A 16,915-nucleotide genomic window follows, 5' to 3' on the forward strand; every position below is an offset into this window, starting at 1 on the left:
AGCGGTAATCAGAGGTAAATTCATATCCCTGAGTGCATATATTAACAAACAGATCAATCAATTGGAAATGCAAATAAAAAACTTGGAAGCAATCAAATTAAAAAACCCCAGCAGAAAACAAAATTAGAAATCCTAAAAATTAAGGGAGAAATTAATAAAATCAAAAGTGATAGAACTATTGATTTAATAAATAAGACAAGAAGCTGGTACATTGAAAAAAACAAACAAAATAGACAAAGTACTGGTCAATCTAATTAAAAAAAAGGAAAGAAGAAAGGCAAATTAACAGCATCAAAGATGAAAAGGGGGACATCACCTCTGATGAAGAGGAAATTAAGGCAATCATTAAAAATTACTTTGCCCAATTATATGGCAATAAATACACCAATTTAGGTGATATGGATGAATGTATATAAAAATGTAAACTGCCTAGACTAACAGAAGAAGAAATAGAATTCTTAAATAATCCCATATCAGAAAATAAAATCCTGTAGGCCATCAAAGAACTTCCTAAGAAAAAATCCCAGGGCCTGATGGATTCATCAGTGAATTCTATCAAACATTCAGAGAACCATTAATCCCAATACTATACAAACTATTTGACATAATAAGCAAAGAGGGAGTTCTACCAAACTCCTTTTATGACACAAACATGGTACTGATTCCAAAACCAGGCAGGTCGAAAACAGAGAAAGAAAACTATAGACCAATCTCCCTAATGAATATAGATGCAAAAATCTTAAATAGGATACTAGCAAAAAGACTCCAGCAAGTGATCAGAAGGGTCATCAACCATGATCAAGTAGGATTTATAACAGGGATGCAGGGCTGGTTCAATATTAGGAAAACCATCCACATAATTGACCACATCAACAAGCAAACCAACAAGAACCACATGATTATCTCAATAGACGCAGAAAAAGCCTTTGATAAAATATAATACCCATTCCTATTAAAAACACTAGAAAGCATAGGAATAGAAGGGTCTTTCCTAAAAATAATAAACAGTATATATCTAAAACCATCAGCTAATATCATCTGCAATGGGGATAAACTAGACACATTCCCAATAAGATCAGGAGTGAAACAAGGATGCCCATTATCACCTCTAGTATTTGACATTGTACTATAAACACTAGCAGTAGCAATTAGAGAAGAAAAAGAAATTGAAGGCATCAAAATAGACAAGGAGGAGACCAAGTTATCATACTTTGCAGATGACATGATGGTCTACTTAAAGAATCCTAGAGATTCAACCAAAAAGCTAATTGAAATAATCAACAACTTTAGCAAAGTTGCAGGATACAAAATAAACCCATATAAGTCATCAGCATTTCTATATATCTCCAACACAGCTCAGCAGCAAAAACTAGAAAGAGAAATCCCATTCAAAATCACCTTAGACAAAACAAAATACCTAGGAATCTATCTCCCGAGACAAACATAGGAACTATATGAACACAACTACAAAACATTCTCCACACAACTAAAACTAAACTTGAGCAATTGGAAAAACATTAACTGCTCGTGGATAGGGAGAGCCAATATAATAAAAATGACCATCACACCCAAACTTATTTATCTATTTGGTGCCATAGCCATGAAACTCCCAAAATATTTCTTTACTGATTTAGAAAAAAACCATAACAAAGTTCATTTGGAATAACAAAATATCAAGGATATCCAGGGAAATAATGAAAAAAAAAACACAAATAATGGGGGCATTGCAGTCCCAGACCTTAAACTATATTACAAAGCTGCAGTCATCAAAACAATTTGGTACTGGCTAAGAGACAGAAAGGAGGATCAGTGGAATAAACTGGGGGCAAGAGACCTCAGCAAGACAGTATACGATAAACCCAAAGATCCCAGCTTTTGGGACAAAAATCCACTATTCTATAAATACTGCTGGGAAAATTGGAAGACAGTTTGGGAGAGATTAGGAATAGATCAACACCTCACACCCTACACCAAGATAAATTCAAAATGAGTGAATCACTTAAACATAAAGAAGGAAACCATAAGTAAATTGGGTAAACACAGAATAGTATACATGTCAGACCTTTGGGAGGGAAAGACTTTAAAATCAAGCAAGACATAGAAAGAATCACAAAATGTAAAATAAATAATTTCGACTACATCAAATTAAAAAGCTTTTGTACAAACAAAACCAATGTAACTAAAATCAGAAGGGAAACAACAAACTGGGGGGAAAATCTTCATAGAAACCTCTGACAAAGGTTTAATTACTCAAATTTTTAAAGAGCTAAATCATTTGTACAAAAATCCAAGACATTCTCCAATTGATAAATGGGATAGGGACATGGATAGGCAGTTTTCAGATAAAGAAATCAAATCTATTAATAAGCACATGAAGAAGTGTTCTAAATCACTTATAATCAGAGAGATGCAAATCAAAACAACTCTGAGGTATCACCTCACACCTAGCAGATTGGCTAACATGATAGCAAAGGAAGGTAATGAATGCTGGAGGGGATGTGGCAAAGTAGGGACATTTATTCATTGCTGGTGGAGTTGTCAACTGATCCAACCATTCTGGAGGGCAATTTGGAACTATGCCCAAAGGGCGATAAAAGAATGTCTACCCTTTGATCCAGCCATAGCACTGCTGGGTCTGTACCCCAAAGAGATAATGGAGAAAAAGACATGTACAAGAATATTCATAGGTGCGCTCTTTGTGGTGGCCAAAAATTGGAAAACGAGGGGATGCCCATCAATTGGGGAATGGCTGAATAAATTGTGGTATATGCTGGTGATGGAATACTATTGTGCAAAAAGGAATAATAAAGTGGAGGAATTCCATGGAGACTGGAACGACCTCCAGGAAGTGATGCAGAGTGAGAAGAACAGAACCAGGAGAACATTGTACACAGAGACTAATACACTGTGGTATAATCGAACATAATGGACTTCTCCATTAGTAGCGGTGTAATGTCCCTGAACAATCTGCAGGGATCTAGGAGAAAAAACACTATTCATAAGCAGAGGACAAACTGTGTGAGTAGAAACACTGAGGAAAAGCAACTGCCTGACCACAGTGGTTGAGGGGACATGACAGAGGAGAGACTCTAAACGAACACTCTAATGCAAATACTAACAATATGACAATGGGTTAGAATCAAGAACCCATGTGATACGCAGTGGAATCACGTGTCGGCTAGGGGGGTGAGGGTGGAGGTAAAGAAAAAGATCTTTGTCTTTAATGAATAATGCTTGGAAATGATCAAATAAAATATTATGAAATTTTAAGAAAAGAAAGAAGAAAGGGCAGGACCGGGAGTGGAAATTAAAATGTTGGGAAATATACAAGTGGTAATTGTAACTCTGAATGTGAATGGAATAAACTCACCCATAAAATGCAAGCAAATATCAGAATGGATTAGAACCCAAATTCCTACCATATGTTTTCTAAAAGAAACACATGAATAAGGTAGACACACATAGGGTAAAGGTAAAAGGATGGAGCCAAATCTATTGGGCATCAACTAATCAAAAGAAGGCAGGAGTCTCAATCATAATATCTGACAAAGCCAAAGTAAAAATAGATCTAGCTAAAAGAGATAGGGAAGGTAATTACATCCTGATAAAAGGCAGTAGAGAGAATGAGGAAATATCAGTTCTCAACATGTATGCACCAAATGACAAAGCATCCAAATTTCTATATGAGAAACTAATGGAGGTGAAGGATGAAATAGATAGAAAAACTATACTAGTGGGAGACCGGAACCTTCCTCTATCTGAACTAGATAAATCAAACCAAAAAATAAATAAGAAAGAGGTAAGAGAAATGAATAAAATCTTGGAAATTTAGAATTAGTAGATATCTGGAGAAAAATAAATAGGGGGAAAAAGGAATATACCTTCTTTTCAGTAGCATGTGGTGCATTTACAAAGACTGACCATGTACTAGGGCATAAAAACATTGTAAACAAGTGGAAAAGAGCAGAAGTAATAAATGCAACATTTTCAGAAGATAATGTAATAAAAATAATAATTAGTAAGGTTACATGTAGAGGCAAATCAAAAATTAACTGGATATTAAATAACATGATCATCCAAAATTGGTTAAAAAACAAATCATAGAAACAATTAATAATTTTATTGAAGAAAATTACAATGATGAGAGATCCTTTCAAAATATGGGATGCAGCCAAAGCAGTAGCTGGGGGAAATTTATATCCTTGAGTTCATATATTAACAAATTAGGGAGGGGAAAGGTCAATGAATTGAGCATGCAAATTAAAAAACTAGAAAGTAAACAAATTAAAAATCATTAAATGAAAACTAAATTAGATATCCTAAAAACTAAAGGAGAAATTAATAAAGTCAAAAGACAAAGAACTATAGATTTAATAAATGAGACTAGAAGCTGGTACTTTGAAAAACAACTTAAATAGACAAAGTACTAGTCAATCTGATTAAAATAAGAAAAGAAAAAACAAATTAACAGCATCAAAGATGAAAAGGGGGACATCACCTCTGATGAAGAGGAAATTAAGGCAATCATTAAAAATTACTTTGCCCAATTATATGGCAATAAATACACCAATTTAGGTGATATGGATGAATATTTACAAAAATATAAATTGCCTAGATTAACAGAAGAAGAAATAGAATGCCTAAATAACCCCATATCAGAAAAAGAAATTGAACAAGTCATCAAAGAAATCCCTAAGAAAAAATTCCCAGGACTAGATGGATTCACAAATGAATTCTATCAAACATTCAAAGAACAACTAATTCCAATATTATACAAACTATTTGACAGAATAAGCAAAGAAGGAGTTCTACTAAATTCCTTTTATGACATAATTATGGTACTGATTCCAAAGCCAGGCAGGTCAAAAACAGAGAAAGAAAACTATAGACCAATCTCCCTAATGAATATAGATGCAAAAATCTTAAATAGGATACTAGCAAAAAGACTCCAGCAAGTGATCAGAAGGGTCATCCACCATGATCAAGTAGGATTTATACCAGGGATGCAGAGCTGGTTCAATATTAGGAAAACCATCCACATAATTGACCACATCAACAAACAATCCAACAAGAATCACATGATTATCTCAATAGATGCAGAAAAAGCCTTTGACAAAATACAACACTCATTCCTACTGAAAACACTACAAAGTATAGGAATAGAAGGGTCTTTCCTAAAAACAATAAATATATATCTAAAACCATCAGCCAACATCATCTGCAATGGGGATAACTAGAAGCCTTCCCAATAAGATCAGGAGTGAAAACATGATGCCATTATTATCTCTGTTATTTAACATTGTACTAGAAACACTATCAGTAGCAATTAGAAAAGAAAAAGAAATTGAAGGTATTAAAATAGGCAATGAGGAAACATAGCTATCATTATTTGCAGATGATATGATGGTCTAACTAAAGAATCCTAGAAAATCAACTAAAAAAATAGTGGAAATAATCAAGAACTTAAGCAAATTTTCAGGAGACAAATCAGAACTTTTATATATTTCCAACACATCTCAGCAGCAAGAATTATAAAGAGAAATTCCATTTAAAATCACCCTAGACAATATAAAATACTTAGAGTCATACTCATAAAATACTGAGACAAACACAGGAACTATATTAACACAACTACAAAACACTAACCACACAATTAAAACTATATTTAAATAATTGGAAAAACATTAATTACTCATGCGTAGGATGAACTAACGTAATAAAAATGACAATCCTACCCAAAATAATTTACTTATTTAGTGCCATACCCCTTTAATTACCAAAAAAAAAACGTTTTCACTGAATTAGAAAAAAATCATAACAAAGTTCATTTGGAAGAACAAAAGATCAAGGATATCCAGTGAAATACTTTTTTTAAAATGTGAAGGAAAGTGGTCTACCAGTATCAGATCTCAAAGTATATTATAAAGTAGTGGTCTTCAAAACAACATGATAATAGCTAAGAGACAGAACAAAGGATCAGTGGAATAGACTTGGGGTAAGTGACCTCAGCAAGATAGTCTATAATAAACTCAAAGAACCCAGGTTTTTGACAAAAATCCACTATTTGATAAAAACTGTTGTGAAAATTGGAAGACAGTATGGGAGAGATTGGGTTTGGATCAACATCTTTCACCCTACACCAAGATTAACTCAGAATGGGTGAATGACTTGAATATAAAGAAGGAAACCATAAGTAAATTAGGTGAACACAGAATAGTATACATGTCAGATATTTGGGAAAGGAATGATTTTAAGACCAAGCAAGAGATAGAAAAAATTATAAAATGTAAAATAAATAATTTTGATTACATTAAATTAAAATGTTTTTGTACAAACAAAACCAATGCAACCAAAATTAGAAGGGAAGCAACAAACTGGGAAAAAATCTTCTTAACAAAAACCTCTGACAAAGGTCTAGTTACTCAAATTTATAAAGAACTAAATCAATTGTACAAAAAATTAAGCCATTCCCGAATTGATAAATGGACAAGGGACATGAATAGGCAATTTTCAGATAAAGAATTCTAAACAATTAATAAGCACATGAAAAAGTGTTCTAAATATCTTATAATTAGAGAAATGAAAATCAAAACAACTCTAAGGTGTCACCTCACACCTAGCAGATTGGCTAACATGACAGCAGAGGAAAGTAATGAATGCTGGAGGGGGTGTGGCAAAGTTGAGACATTAATGCATTGCTGGTGGAATTGTAAATTGATCCAACCATTCTCAAGGGAAATTGGGAACTATGCCCAAAGGGCTCTAAAAGACTGTCTGCCCTTTGATCCAGCCATAGCACTGCTGGGTTTATACCCCAAAGAAATAATAAGGAAACAAGACTTGTACAAAAATATTTATAGCTGAGCTCTTTGTGGTGGCAAAAAAAAATTGGAAAATGAGGGAATGCTTTCCAGTTGAGGAAGGGATGAACAAATTGTGGTATATGTTGGTGACGGAATACTATTATGTTCAAAGAAATAATAAACTGGAGGAATTCCATGAGAACTGGAATGACCTCTAGGAATTGATGCAGAGTGAGAGAAGCAGAACCAGGAGAACATCGTACACAGAGACTGATACACTGTGGTATAATCGAACGTAATGGACTTCTCCATTAGTGGCAATGCAGTGATCGTGAACAACTCAGAGGGATTTACGAGAAAGAACACTATCCACATTCAGAAGAAAACTGTGGGAGCAGAAACACTGAAGAAAACAACTGTTTGATTACATGGGTCAATGGGGATAAGATTGGGGATGTAGACTCCAAATGATCATCGTAGTGTAAACATTAACAACATGGAAATAGCTTTTGTTCAAGCACACGTGTAAAACCCAGTGAAATTGCACATCGGCTAAGGGAAGGAGTGGGGGAGTGGAGGGAAAGAATATGATTCTTGTAACCAAGGAAAATGTTCTAAATTGACTAATTAAATAAAATTTTCAAAAAAAATTCTGGATGTCTATGGTCTTGTCAATACATGTGAAGTCAATGGACTACAGTATGACTGAGTAAATCCCTTTCATCCATCATGATGGGAAAAGAACCAACAACTACTACCAACTTAAATGTGGCAAAAGATAATAACTATGAAAAAAAGTAAAAATGAAGAGATCACACCTCCTATTGACAGGACCTGCCTTTCCTCCAAGATTTCAAAAGAAGAAATCACAAGAAGGGATATCAAAGGTCATTACATACAACCCCTATTTGAACAAGAATCTTATTTATAGCATACCAGATCTTTCTAGCATTTTAGGAAATCTCTGGTGAGAAGAAATTTGCCACTTCTTTGATGATCTATTCCATATTTAGAATGGGGAATGACCATGAGAATTAAGCAATTCAGTTTAATGTCACTATAATTTAAAATTATATTGGCCATACCCCAAAAGAAAATCTAGATCAAGCTTGGCCTACTGCTGACCTGACTGCCCAATATAAGGAAACTAGAGGTAGACTGCCTATGAAGAAAGAACTCCTGCTTCTGGATTCATCTCTATGTTTTTCTCTGAACGTCAGATCTTCTGTACTCAAGAATCTGTAGGTGCCATGTGATTTAATACCCCAACCCAAATGACTTCTTCCTTCTCTCCTCCCCTTTTTAATCAGTTGCCAAGCCATAGAATTATGGAATTCAGTTGAAAGAGATTTTAGAGATCATCTCTACAATATTTCTCACATGTTTCTCCTTCTCTACACTGTTGCTATCACCAGCCTGGTCCCAGCCTTCATCTTCTCTCCCCTAGATTATGATGGTAATCTCATAACTGATCTTCCTGCTTCCAATATCTCCTTATTCATTCTGTCTTTGACACAGCTAAAAAAATAATATGCTGACCATCACTCAAAAATTTTCACCATCTCCTTTATTGCCTCTAGGATGAATTACAAACTCAGTCTGGTTTTTAAGATCTTCTACAATCTAACTTCAACATATCCACTGTGCCCTGAGCACAAAATTCCAACTACTGTCTCTGTGTATTTGTGGAAATCCCATAGAATGTATTTCATGATTACATGAGTGGTGGGGTGAAGTCCTGGATTTAAAATAAAAGTATGTTTGAATCCCAATTTATTCAAGTCCCCACCTTGTACGATTCTTTTCTGACTATAAGTTTACTCTCCATCCTCCCAATTCCCTACAGAATATCAGATCCATGAGAAGAGGGATTATATCATTTTCTGTCTCTGTATGATCAAAGATAGCACAGTGCTATGCAAATATATACATGCATTTTCCATAATAACATGTATCTTGTTTCCTTAAAAAAATCTTACCTCCTAGGATTGTTGAAAGATTCAAATGCAAGGATAATTGGAAAGCACTTAGAATATTGCCTGGCACAGAGTTGGTGATTAATAATTGCTTCCTTCCTTCCTTTTTCCTATTCTCTTCCACAGATTGGATTAATTTCTGACCTCTAAGAGAATTAGAATTGCTCTTTATAGTTTGATAATAGGAGTTGATTTCAAAGTCCTCTTAGTGGAAAGCAGAGGTGATAAATATATTATCTCATTTGCATCAAGGCAAGTTTATCAGTGTGACTTTATTTAGCCTCAGAAACAAACCAATGAGTTTCAGTGATGTAGATATTTTTTAGTATGTCAGGACAGGGTGGAAGACATCTTTCAGGCCAGCCTCTCCCTGAGGGGAGGAGCTCTCTCTCTCTGGTTCACTTAGCATTGGTTGACTGCTCAGTATTTTTTTAGTCTGTCCTGTGCATTCTGTTAATTTAGCATGATGTGCCCTATGGCAATGAGAGCATTTTTAACTTAAAAATAAATAAATAAATATGAGAGGAAAGGGAAAATGCAGAAAGTGGTAAGCACACATAATGGTCCAACAAAAAAAGAAACCTATCATGGATGAGATCAGTGCCAATTAACTCTCCTGGGGTTTTCATTTGGGGGCTTTCCATAGTAGGGTAGATTTTATAAAAACATAAAGATAAAAAATCAACTACCCCAATTACCATTAGTGGAAAGTTTTATAGGTCCTGGGAGAGATCTCTTTTTTATACTGTTATGTTTCCTTTTGAAAAAATTTAAACTAGGAATACCATATTAGTACAAAAGGTATAAAAATGAGTAATTATAGAATATGTACAAATAAAGTGTAACTATAGTAGCTATTGTAAATAGCTCTTGAATGTCCCATGGCACTACCAAACTTCAACTTTGATTTTAAGGCTCAAGTCAAGTGCCACCTTTTCCATGAAACCTTCCCTGATTCCCCAACTTATTAGTTTGCTCTGCTTTGTTCCTGAATTTAGACTGTAGTATGCTCATCTGTGTACATCATCTATCCCCTCTCTCCTCAGTCAATATAGGCTCCTGGAGGGAAAGAACTATCCCATTTCCATTTCCATTTTTTAGAATGAGACCCTAAAGCATGTGACTTGCACATTGGCAGGGTAGGTGAGGAGTTTTCACCCACAATTTTCATCAGGGCAAGGAACACATCATGTGAAAATACTCTTCCTGGGTACCAACTTTCCACAAGACTGCAGCTTATGGTCTTAAGTTCTTGCTTGGGGCACTGAAAGAGTAAGTAACTTGCCCATGTCCATACATAATTAGTATAGGAAGATAACCAACTTGAAATCAGACATTCTGAGCTTAAGGTCCATTCTCTATCCCCTACTTCATTCCTATGTTTATCTTCATAGAGAAGTAATGAATGTTTTTTTAATGGAATCAATCACTATATGTTTAGTGTTATTATTTTGGATATATATATTTATACATATATATATATATACATATATATGTACGTATGTATAGTTTTATCTTCCAGCATGGTTGTAGAAAGGGATATTCTGATTGGTCAAATGTTGAGTGTAGAAAAATCACTATATGGGAGTGGCTACAATTTTTTTTAAACCCTTGCCTTCTGTATTGCAATTGATATTAAGTATGGGTTCCAAAGCAGAAGAGAGGTGAAAACTAGGTAATTGGGCTTAGGTGACTTGTCCAAGGTCACATAGGTAGAAAGTGTCTAAAGTCAGATTTGAACCCAGGGACCTCCTCTCTCTATGCCTGGTTCTCTACCAAACTACCTTACTGCCCCTGGGAATGGCTATAAATTAATAGCCTGATATACCCCAAGAAAGTCAAAGACTTAGGAACATTACTATAAATGGAAAAAAATATTTATAATAGCAAAAAAGTGAATGTCCATCAACTTGGAAATGGTTGAAAAAATTTTGTGTATGAAAGTAATTGAATATTTTTTGTATCATAAACAACAATGAAGACTTCAGAGTAAACTGAGCAGACTTTAATTAACTGATACAGAGCAAAAATAAAGCAGAACCAATAAAACAATTGTTCAATGGCCACAATAACATACAGAAAATCCAAATGGAAGTACTTCAGAAATCTTTTTCAATATAGCTACCTCTCATGACTCAAGGGGCTGAAGTGAAGCATATACCTCCTGTCTCTTGGCAGAGAGGAGAACTAAAGGTAGAGAATGAGGCATGTATTGTCATACTTAGCTAAGGAATGTATTTATTTTACTTAATTGTACTCCTTTGTTATAAAAAGGAGGGCTTGATTGGTTTGGGGGTGCTGTGGAGTATCACTAAGATGAGATAACAATGTCAAAAAAATCTGCAATAAAACATTACATATTAATGGTTAGTGTTTCACATCAGGCTTATGGAAATCAGGCTAGGTATTTTTTTAGCCACATCTGGAGATCACTAGTTTTTGAAAAATTTGAATATGTGTCTCCTGTGAGGAGAGGTTTTGTAAGGTACTCAACAGTGTGAGCTACCTTTCCTTGATGTCCCAGAAGGCTTTAAAGGTTATGTCAGTACTTCAAGACTGTCATTCCAAGAGAATCATCTCTGGTCATTCCCTTTTTCTGGATGGATTTTTCTACAAGCTGGACTGCCAAAGGTCACAGGCTAGGAAAGCTATACAAGGATCATGACAGCACTTCCACAGGCAAGATATTCTTGTACAGACTGCTCTCAATTGCTCTTTGTGCCACCGATCATCTTGGAATGTGGACATCCTCTTTGCTTCTCTTGACTCAGCAAACAAACCTATCATATTCATGCTGCTCAGACTGCTTTGAATTCTCCTGACTGAAAAGACTTCAGTCTAACATAGCTACATACCCTGAAGGAGAAAGCAAATGTGTGATACACAGGGAAGACCAGAAGCTGTTCTGTCATTGGAACCAGACCCTGCTCTGTGTGACCTGCCCTAAAACGGAGGATCATAACTACCACATCCATTCGCTCATTGCAGTGACAGCTTTCTGCTACAGGAGGACTATTGAGAGGATTCAGGCGAACCTGAAGGAAGTGATTAGAAGAATTCAAGAATTTTTTCATGAAGAGGAGTCTTCCCTGTCATGGTCTGTGATATGGGATAAATCTGTACATATTTATGAAAGTCCATTTGGGGACAATTTTCTATCAAGATGGGTAGAACCAAGAAAGGAAGCAGAAAAGGAAAAACTCACATCGGAGAATAATAACCAGAAGTTCAAAGAAGTCTATGAGAGACTAAAGAACATAGAAACTCTCCTGGAACCTTATATGATACCGAAAAAGTGGAAATGGAAGAACATGCTGTGCAAATATAGAGCATTACTAACAGATATAATTATTGAGGCATAGGAAATGATGAAGAAGCCAGATGTAGAAATCATACAGAATGTGAAAAGAATATTAAGAAGGTATACTTCTCTCCCAATGGTGGAACCCTTCACACTGGTTATAGAGCCTTCCTATTTCACTGTGTTGGCAAGAGTTTTTAAAAAGTAGTCAAAAACATCAACTGTTTGCAAAATGTAATTTCTATAAGTTTCCTGTAAAGAAGAGAGCAATCAGAATTGATCGTGACAGCTTAGGTAATATGCACCCAACTTATATAAACGGGAGTGTTACAACTTATAAAGTAAGGAACATAATTGTAATGGATAAACCTGCTGAAGATGGATTTCAAAAATGGGATGTCATCTTTTCCAATAAATTTTGCATCTACAGAATCCACAGCTAGGTAATTTGAGCAAACGCCTCTACAAAGAGGTTGAAGTGGCTCTGGATGGCATTAAAACTATTGTAATTAATAAAGCACATCATTTCAGCATAAAAAAAACTATCATTCCAAACATCGATTATCAAGGTCACTCTTAGTTTAAGTTTGTTTTTGTTACTCTACCTACTTTGCTTACCATTTGGAGACTTTTATCTCTTGTTATTGTTCTCTCCCTCCTCAAAGCCACCTCATATTGTCCTTTGCACAAGGATCTACATTTGGGCACCCCAAATAGGACTTCCTTATTCTACCTCTACCCCAAACTCCATTTCTTTTCTTCCCTTCTGCTTTTAAAAGTGCTCTTTCTTTTGACTTTCATCCTAAATGCTCTCCTCTTTCAGGCATCATTATATATTCCCAGGGCACAAACCAAGAGTGAGGAGTAGACCTGTAGGGCGCAGAGTTGGCCTTACTGCTCTTCTGCCTTGGAACCAAAACACAGTTTTGATTCTAAGATGAAAGGTAAGAGCCATTTTATTTTTAATCTAGGTGTCATTTATTACTCCTGGGGGCTGAATAGAGAATATGTTGTTGGTCTCTTGGAGCTTTGGGGCAGGCCAGGATTCAGTATCTATAGTTGTACTGTGGTAGAGCTGGGAAGAATCTTGATGGATCAATGGATAGAAAGCAGACCTGGAAATAGGAAATCCCGAATTCAAATGTGACCTCAAATGTGTCCTAACTGTATGACCCTGGGCAAGCCACTTAACGGCAATTGTCTACCTCTTAATCCTCTTCCATCTTAGAATCAATTCTTAATATTGATTCTAAGATGGAAAGTAGGTGTTGTGTTTTTTAAGAAGATCTGTGTGCGCCATTTCTATAAAAGGAAGTAAGGGTGAGAGACATCTTAGGTGATATTGTGCTCTTGCTATGTCCTTTGTCTTCCTCCATCCCAAATTGCTACCATCTAAATAACAAAAGTCATTTTGCTTTCCAATTAGTTTCTTCAGAATCTAGCCCTTGAAAAATGTGGTCAGTAAGTAGCTCATCATAAATTAATATCCACTTGCCCTGCTGCTAAATTGCCCGTTAGGACTACAGAAGAGAAAAAAAAGAAGAAAAAACTCACTTGATATGATCAACTTTGATGAAAGGTTTCAAAAAGTTTTTGCATAAAAGGCAAAAAAAAATATGTTGGTTTCTTGCTCACTCTAAATGGAGGATTCTGTTTCTCCTGGGTCATTTCATTGGTTGTGTATTACTTGAATCCTGCTAGAAGTGATGGTCAGTAGGAAAAAGGAAATATATAAACAGAGGTGTTTAACATACTGACTGGTAAGTAAGTAAGGTTCACTTACTTATGCAAGCAAATGTAAAAGTCCAAACCACCTTGCTGCTTTCATTAAGGCAGGATCTGCAAGACCTAGATGGAGTCATTTAAATGTTAACAGGCCAAGAAGAGGAAAAAAATGAAGAGAAATCTACAGGTTATTTTTAAATGCTTTTTGTTAGCCTATAGAAATGTCTTGGCTGTCATTTTTAATGAATTATCCACAGTCCCATCATGCACTTTGGTTTATATGTAAGCAGAACATTTCACAGCTGTTCATGAGTTGGATTTTAGCTTCCTGTTACATTTTGCTGCTAATGGGGAGGGATTTCTTTCCTCACCTGTTACCTAAGTCATTCTTATTATGTCATTGATGAAAAAACAACAGTGGTATGGAAAATGAAGAAAATCACTCTGATCATGAGAAATCTCTTTAAAATATATATATATATACAGGGTTTGATTTTACTGTTTCTTCTTCCATTATATGTGGCATTGAATGTGTTCAATTACAAGTTATAAAAGAAAAAAGAATGTATCTATATTCTTCATTACTAATAATTTTTAAAGCTGCATGCTTAGTCTTGTTCTTTTCTTTTGTTGATAAAAATCTTTAGAGATAATTTCCCCCTAACGACTGCTTTGGTTGTATCTCAGAAGTTTTGGCTTCTTTTCTTATTTTTGTTTTTGTTGTTGTCTTAATGTTGTCATTTTCTTTGATAAGAGGGAATATTATTTCTAAGATTTATTTGATCTATATATCCTTTAGAATGAAATTATTTAGTCTCTACCTAAAAATTTGAGTCCTTTCTTCCCATCTTCTTTAATTTATTATAATTTAGTTATAGTGTAGTTTTAGTCAAGGATATGTTTTGTATCTTCTGCAATTTTCTGAGAGTTTTTTGCCCTAAAATAGGTATTGAACATGCAGCCTTTAGACTGCATGCTGTCCACATCACTTGTAAGTATAAACCAAACTAGATTAAAATATAATTGGAAAGGATTTTACAAAATAAATCGGTAAATAACAATATAATAAAACAAATCATCATAATATGTGATTTTCTAGATTCACCCACTCTTTGCATTTTTCCTAGTTGAATTCAACATATTCCCATAATAAAAACTTAGGTTTGTGTCTATTCATATGAGAATGAGATACTCTAAGAACCCCCTAATGAGGATAGAGGTGCTAAATTTTTTCTATATCCTGTTATCTGTTCAGAATGGTCCTACCTTCTCTTCTTCCAACATACTGGTACCAAGATCTGGCTTGGGGACCTCCAAAACAGAGAGAGTTTTCCATTCAAAGTCTCCTCCCAATAAGCACACTCCTTTAAAAGTGACTGCTGGCTTTGAGTCCACTTAACAGAAAGACCTTGCTGGCTTCCCTGGCACAATCTCTCTCACTTTGTCCCCTTCCTGTGAAGCTAAAGGTTTCCTGGGCATTTATAATGGCTTTCACTGATTACCCTGGGATGACCCCATTCTTCCCTAGCTTGGAGGCTTCAGAACCATTTACCTCATGGAGTTTGTCCTGGCTTCCCTGCTGTGACTCCTAACCCAAACTCTATTAGCTCTGGACACGTTTTATGTGCATTTCTATACTAAATGAAGGTGTTTTTTTTTCTTCTCCTTGATTTTCAGTATTATAGCTCTTTCTTGAACCCTTTTCAGATATTGTCTGTGATTTGTGTGTAAGAGAACCAGGTTCCTCAGTGATCCTGAACCAGAAAATTAACCAGAGATTTTGATTAGTCCTTCTAATGCCCACCAGGTTTCATCTGAAAGCAAAGGATAGACTTTGGGACATTTTAAGGCTTGCAAGATGCAGATGGACTAAACCAGATTGAGGGTAACTGACAGGTCTCAACCCAGTCATTGAGTTAGGGAAATGTTCACCCCAAGCATGTGAAGACTTACCCTGGCAGAATGGGCAGGTGAGAACAATTTCTTCCAATGGCCAGGAAGGTGACTGAAGCAGGAGCTATGGAATTCTTAGGATTTGGTCAGATATGGAAGACATCAAGATCATCCACTGCATCCTGGGCCATCACCAGTCATCTTGACTTTTGTTTTACTACTGCAGTTCAATGACTCTAGAAAAGACAGTCAGACTTACAACTCTGTGCAACTCTGCCTCCCTTAAACCAAATTCATTCAAGAGTCAAGAGACAACCTTCATTGTGTTGTTAGTCTGCCACCAAGTGAAAGATGTACAACAATAACAACAACTATAATTAAGTCCATAGCATTCATCTGACAGCATGGAAAGATTTGTTTGGGGAAGAAAAGAGAAATAGCATAGGTGGTTAGGGTATCATAAATTTAGAGCTTGAAAGAGAAATGAAAAACCATCTAATCCAACCCTTTCATTTTCTAGATGATGAAATCATATTGGAGAGGGATAAATTTATTTGCCCAAGTTATCCATAGAATTAGTAGTGGTCAAGTATTCCTGGCTCAACTCCACATTGTATACACCATAATACCTTCAAAATCCTCAGAGACTTTATGTTTCAGAGGGGAACTCAAAACTAAAATCTATGAAACTGAAGAATAGGATAATATATAATGATGTGCTAAGCAATACGATCATGAAAATAAATATGCTATTGAAATTGGTTTGCCATAGTCTTTAATTGATTTTAAAATTACATAAATAAATTACATAATCATACTGTTCTGTAAATTATTGCATAACTGTATCTTGTTCTCTCATTATATCATTTGCATTAGTGATGGTATAGTGACATAAAAAATTATTAATTAAATATATGAATGTATACTCATTATTGGGCTTTGACTCCAAGGAAGTCAAAGACAATAAATTCAACTTATACCAAAGTATTCATTGAAGTCATCATTCTAGAAACCAAATTTTGATGATGATTAAATAAACTACATGACTATTGATATACTGTATAAAGTAATGAATATGAGGAATTCTGAAAAATATGGGAAGACTAGCATGAATCCAAGCAGAGTTCTGAATATGTGAACAGATCTAGTAAACCAATATACAAAATAATAAAAACAATATAAAGGAGAATACTAAAAGAAAAGCAAGTTATGAGTCA

At 35.1% G+C, this 16,915-nt stretch overlaps 1 long non-coding RNA gene across 1 annotated transcript in view; it reads right to left on the reverse strand.

The window, feature by feature from the left end:
* Positions 1 to 15,930, reverse strand: part of LOC130454623 (uncharacterized) — a 41,345-nt gene extending 25,415 nt beyond the window's left edge. Inside the window, exon 1 of the long non-coding RNA XR_008912374.1 lies at positions 15,759 to 15,930. This is a non-coding gene — a long non-coding RNA (uncharacterized LOC130454623). The remainder of the gene's footprint in view (positions 1 to 15,758) is intronic.
* Positions 15,931 to 16,915: the final 985 nt, after the last annotated feature.

Source organism: Monodelphis domestica, chromosome 5 (genome assembly GCF_027887165.1).
Source record: "Monodelphis domestica isolate mMonDom1 chromosome 5, mMonDom1.pri, whole genome shotgun sequence".
Lineage (NCBI taxonomy): Eukaryota > Metazoa > Chordata > Mammalia > Didelphimorphia > Didelphidae > Monodelphis > Monodelphis domestica.